We start from the raw sequence: 6372 nt of genomic DNA on the forward strand, positions 1-6372 counted from the left end.
ATTTACATCCGTAGTAAAATGCTCCCATTATTAATGCTCTGCATCATCAAGTGGAATTATGATCATTCCAACTTTATTACCCTTTTTGACATGGGGAAACAAGAACTGGGTGCTTGATAGCTAAACTTTTGAAATGCAGTAAACATATTTGTTTATATAAAATAAGATGATGTCAGTCTGAGAAGATGCATTTGCTTGCCTGTGTGGCTAAACACATTGCCGTCTGATTTATTTTAACTATTTTCTATTCAGTTTACCATCTGTTGTTTAGGAAATGATGATGCAGTGCATGGAATGTATTATATCACCCATCTGCACTTCTACTCTATTATTATTATGAAGTACATTTAGATCATCTTTTGGACCTTTGGAGAAACTAAGTCCCGTACTTTAATCTTCTCAACATATTGTAAGTGGTATGAACGCAGTATTATTGTTTTATCATACTTCAAAGACTTTTGAACCTTTTTCTGACTCCTTGTGTTCTCAAGGATGACAATGGCTGTTTGCGGTTTGCATACACAGATCGTTCCTGGCAGTCTGAAGGTTACAAAAAGCCTTGGATGCAGAGTGAATTTACTCTGCATACTTCAGAGCGTCAAGATATATCAGTGAGGATCACAAGAGAGGGGGGGACGGGGGGGGGACGGGGGGAATCAAATAAATTCAGCAGCAGGCTGGCAGACATTATGTCCATTTGTCACCTCGCGCTGCGTACAGAATAAAAGGCCTGTATGAATGGAGTCTATTATGGGAAGAGAGAGGCGCTAAGCTGCTTGCCACTGTTGATTTCTTGCAGCAGTCGATAAATTGAGCAAGGCCTAAGCAGGCCGCGTATGTTCCGTTAAACAGCGAGTGCTTGGAGTGTCGCACTTTTCACCGACGCTCCAGCAGTTTCTCATGATTGCTATTCTCTGTATTGATTTGCCGTATTCATGCACTCGCCATGCAGAAAATGCAGAGGAGACGGATGCTGTCTTTTTGGGAAACATAATGGTTCTAAGAATACCTTCGGTGATACAGTCCTGCACATTACACCGAGGGATGCAGCGGATAGCGCCCCGCCCGCCAAGCAGACTCTAATAGATGTACATTGAGCTTTGAAGATCGGATATTGACTTACTATCATGGCTTATATCTGCTGATAAAAGGGACACTTTGGTAAGAGCTACACCAACAATCTAGGTATATAATGAGACACGTGTTGGATAGGATTTTTGAGCATTCCAAGATACAGAAGGATCAAGACATCATGATCATGTACATATTAATCTTCTAATATCACATTTTAACAAAGTTCATCTAAAAGGATTCCATCACTGATCACATGTTAGGGAACACCATGTGTTAGGGTACCATAGAGCAGCATCTGGCTCAGCATAGCTTTGACACAAGTTCCAAATAAAGTACACTTTCATTCTCTACGATGACATTTCAATGAGAGCATGTGAAGGCTCTAGCAGTTGCCATGGCAAAAATAGCTTCCCTCCATTTCAAAAAGAGAAATACTAGAAAACATTTGACCTCTAGTCGCCTACTTGAAAACTTTATGTAAACACAGCATCACTAATGTGTGCCTTGTTTAGAGCCAGGTCTATTTCTGTGTATTAAATAAATCTAGTGTGGCCTAGTTTAGTCACATGAGGGTAGTTTATTAAGAGTAGGGTGTGAAAGCATAATACCTGTGGAGGGTCGGTCCTCTCATTACTGCTGCGCTCTTACATCACGGAGATAGAACTGTGCCATACGTGGCGCAACAACATTTCTTTTCTACAGGTTCCATCAAGTGTCCTATCTCCTAATTGCCAATTGGTGGTCTTTCCTCCATCGTCTTCCTCCCACCAGACTGCATGACTCTTCCTCATTATTCACCCTCAATTATGTGAAGAGCGCTGCTTAATTACTTCATCCAGGAAGATGATAAGTTAACTTTGTGATTAACCCTCCGACACCTGAGCAGACAAGAATATCACGAGGCGATTATCATTTTAGTTTGCGCTCACCACACCCCCCTCCCCAGGCCAGGGTTGCTCTCTGACATTAGGACAGTTATTTGCAATGGGTGAGCGAATGTTGAATATTCCACACATTTAAACACAAGAGGAAAAACATGTCATGTTTATTCATAACTCATTTAAACCACATAAGTGGATGGACTCAACAATAAATAGCAATCCATTAAATCAGGACCTATTTTCGTGGCATTGGAATGAATTCTATCCTCAGGGCCGCGGCAGCATTGTCATGTTAAGAGGATGGCAGGAAACAAGTTGCAGGTACGGTTTAATTAGTGCTCAGGCTCGCTGCTGGCTTCCCTTCATTTCTCGCTCTCCACTGTACCGTCTCCTCTGATTACTGGCATTACAGCAAATTTGCAGTTGATAATCAGCCTTAGATTCCTGCTAAATTTCTCATTACGCTGCTGGAGATGTCACTTGGGCTTTGAGTTTGCATTAATAGGGTTTAATCTGCGAGTGTTTGTGAGTGTGTGTTTCGCATCCATGCTAACACGACGCCCGGTACACATCACACATGTCAGGTACAATCTTGTAGAGATTCCCGGGAGGCCACTTGTTTAACAATTACCCTTCATACTTCATTATTGCATATTGCTGGAGAATGATTGCGTTCAACCCTTTGAGCACAGGGCTTGACAGTTTCGGCAATAAGAAAAGTGCTCATTAAAGACATGACCCAAACTCCGTAACATAACTCCACTGCCACACTGCATTGTGGGAATTCTGATACTAAACTATGGAGGCAAATCACAGCTAGAGGCAATAAATACTTAATTGTAGAATAAATTCAATCATCAATGAATACACAGCACTGAAGCTTTTTACCAAGTAAACAGCATTCAAAAACGTAATGACATTTATCACATTCATTAAGCTCAATTAGGATTAAAAGAAATCCAATAATAAAATAAATGTCAATTTGCTGAATGTTTCAAATACAGACTGTTAACCCTTCAAACTGGAACTCTGTCAACAGTTTGTTTATGCACTCGATGACATCACAAATATGACAGGCTAAAAGATTGTCTGAAGCTACAAAAGTTAGCATCCTGGCCAGCTGATGACACACATGGAAGACATAGAAATACAGGAGCAGCATTGCTGGAAAAAATGTAAATCGACTTTTTACTCAATTAATTGCAATCTAGTGTACCGCTTAAGACCCAAGTGATGTGGCCCCATTTAGCCGTGAGCTGTCGCCACTTTTATATTTACATTTTATGCTCGCCATGCATATCTCTTGCTAGCATGGTGCTGCTTTTCCTGGCCAATATTCCACTTAACAGTATCATTTGTTTCTGACATTATTTAATTACACATTTCTGCTGATTAAAATAAAGTATGGAGTATCCTGACTTAAATCCTAATATAGCAAGTCACTCCTGCTGGGTATAATTAGGTACTTCAAACTGACCTTATTACATCCTGGCTGTGAAGGGATGACCGGGCCAGGGCGGGGGTAGGTATGGGGGCGGAGCCAGTGAGGGGGCGTGGCTGGGGGCAGAGCCAGAGCAGGAGTCGGTGGAGCATTGGCAAGAATCTGGCAATACAAATCATAAAACAAAGGATATGAATCAATGTAGTGCAAAAATATTGCAATGCTGTCAACAAAACAATAAAAGTGTACTTATTTATGCATTAAGGAAATTGGTACTGCATATATATTTGCATTCTTAATCTGTAGCATCCAACATCGTAGTAGTACTACTTTGAAAGGGCACATACACTGAGAGGCAAATAAAATAAAGTATTGACTTAATTTTTGCATGTTAACTGTTCATTAAAAATAGAAGTAGTGTTTTTGATAATCAAAACAATATCACAAAATATAATGATACTGTATTGACACACTAAAAAACATTGCGATGTTAATATTTTCTTATTTTTACTCAGTCAAAGTTAATCTGATGGCCATTGTTTGCTACCGTACTAGGCTGAAATTAAAAGATGATCCTGAGTATATATATTCCGTCAAGCAACCAAATGATAACCAGTAACCTAGAAATTAATGCCTAAAGAAATGTGAAATTGCACCCATTAACTTTTGTTCTTGATTAAGCTGCAAACGTCACGCTGTGCTCTGCAGAAGTGACTTGTAATCAACTTCCAATCATTAATGGCCCCGTTATCTGCACCTGGCTCCTGAATAAACAAAAATCTCATTGCCCCCCCTCAATCACTTGAAAGTTATCCCACTGAGTGGTTCCTCCAACATCATCAGGGACACAACTGGCGGATTCTGGGGCCCGAGAGGCAGAAGAAAAAAAAAGCTTGATCAGTTTCCTTTGGTCCCAACATTTCCATTCTTTGAATCACGCTGTTCACTGAATCATAATCACAGCGAGGCTCAATTGGACTCATTGTTGCCGGGCCTGCAAGCCTGTTTTGTCTGCTGATTGATTCATGTCATGAGAGAGCAAGATACTCAAAAAGACCTATCATCATTCATTTGTGTCGCTTTCTGTTTATAGGCCATTCTCTATTGATGATGACTATATCTGAAGATCTTTAATTAGTGGCTTTTGTGTGGAAGACAAATGAAAAACAAAAAGGCAAGCGCGGTGCAGAGAGATCAAAACGGGCAAACGCTTGATGAGTAAACATTTTTAATTATGCTGTTAAATATAAAATGAAAGGTTCCATTTCCGAACAAATTAGTCTAAAGGTCATTTTAGTTGGAAAGTGTTCAGCTAGTGATTTTTTCCCCCATGTTGTCTTTTACAGTCCATTGTGTGCAATATCAGACGCAATGGGAAACAACATGCTGAACATTTAGTCAATACTAATTTTCTTAATTGATAATTGTGATTGATTGTGCATTCTCTTTTAATGAATTGTGTAGCAGTGGAATTTCAACAGTCAAGGCCTTGTAGAGGATAGACAATTATTGTATGTGAACTAAGCCTACATGGAGATCATGTGTGAAAAAAATCTCAGGACTGTTCTACTTTTAAACCACATAAATAGAGAACATGTGTCATATTTCATTTCTTTCAATTTGCTGTAATTTCATGTGACAAAAGTTCTCAATATGAATGTATCATTGTGTTACTGCACTGGACAAGTAGAACACAACTATTTTATTAGTTCTCCTTGTTTTTGACATCAAAACATATTTCAACAATATCCACATGAAATAGAAAAAGCTCTAAAATACACTAAAGTGGAATATGTCATATTTGGATATTTAGTTATACAGTTCCACATTGATTGAGAATCAGTAATTAATTTGATCAAATACAGTTATTGAAAACAATTCAAGAGTTTACGATGAATAAACTTGATTATTTTATAAAGACGTTCATATAAATGAGTTGAAATGTAATCAAATAAAAAAGATAGGTGTACAACTCTCCAGTGTTGTAATACAATGCTGCATTGATGTGAGTAATTGGGTCAGATCACATGGAAGCACATCATAAATTACACTTTTTAATAAGCGGACCTGCCACATCTTCATAACAACGTTCATATAAAATGAATGGAGAATTGTGACTGTGGCTTTCATGTATTTCAAAAACGTTATACAGTACGACTTCCTAGTAAAGCTAATTGTGTATACTTATTTACTGTAGCCTACTAATGACTGGAGGTTATAGAGAAGAAGCCCCCAATGCAACAACATAGAGGGAAACTTCATTAAGCACGCATGTTTTCATATTGTAATGTAAAACTATGTATGCACCCTCCCAACAACAGCTAAAGGAATATAGGAATAACCATTAGTCAGCCAATACAAATAGGCTAGCCTGTCAAAAAGTAGCATGTGGCTAACAATATGAGCTGACCCATCCTAGCACTGCAAATTAGCTAGCTTGAGCAATAAGTAGCATGCAGCTAATAGCAACTGCAGGTTGTTCACTTTATATATACAGTCTATGGTTGTTCACCACAGAACCGAAACAGCATTAGCACCCTCGAAGCTAAATCTACCACCCAAAAAAACAACAACACACAAATGCACTTTCGCACACGTTGCAAATAATTAGCATAATAATTACCTGTTGTAAAGCACCGGCCCGTATTCATTCCAGCGGTGAATACGAACGGTCAACCAACAGAGTTTGGCTGTAATTAGCAATCAGTCAGATTCTGAGACGTCATTACTACTAGGCTAGCCCAGGGCTAGCCACAGTTACAGTACAGCTACAGTAAAATTGATACGGTGAACTTGTTAGCCCATAGCTACAGTAAAGTTGATACGGCGAACTTGTTAGCATCAGCTGCTTATACACATCTTGCTAATGATAAATAACATTATCATTAATTTGCAGTTGAGTAAGGGTATGCAATATTTGTCATTTATTGTTTGCTGTCAAAATAAATTATCTTGTTGTTGTTGCAATCAGTTAAA

At 38.7% G+C, this 6372-nt stretch overlaps 1 protein-coding gene across 1 annotated transcript in view; it reads right to left on the bottom strand.

Moving 5' to 3' along the window:
• The window catches only part of adarb2 (adenosine deaminase RNA specific B2 (inactive)), a gene marked incomplete at its 3' end in the record, with an annotated part of 182377 nt that extends 176302 nt beyond the window's left edge, over positions 1 to 6075 (bottom strand). The window contains exons 1-2 of the mRNA XM_079661113.1: positions 6020 to 6075; positions 3433 to 3558 (exon numbers count right to left, since the gene is read on the bottom strand). The remainder of the gene's footprint in view (positions 1 to 3432; positions 3559 to 6019) is intronic.
• Between the last annotated feature and the right edge of the window lie 297 nt (positions 6076 to 6372).

The sequence above is a fragment of the Notothenia rossii genome, assembly GCF_949606895.1.
Source record: "Notothenia rossii genome assembly, chromosome: 12".
In the NCBI taxonomy this organism is placed as follows: Eukaryota; Metazoa; Chordata; class Actinopteri; order Perciformes; family Nototheniidae; genus Notothenia; species Notothenia rossii.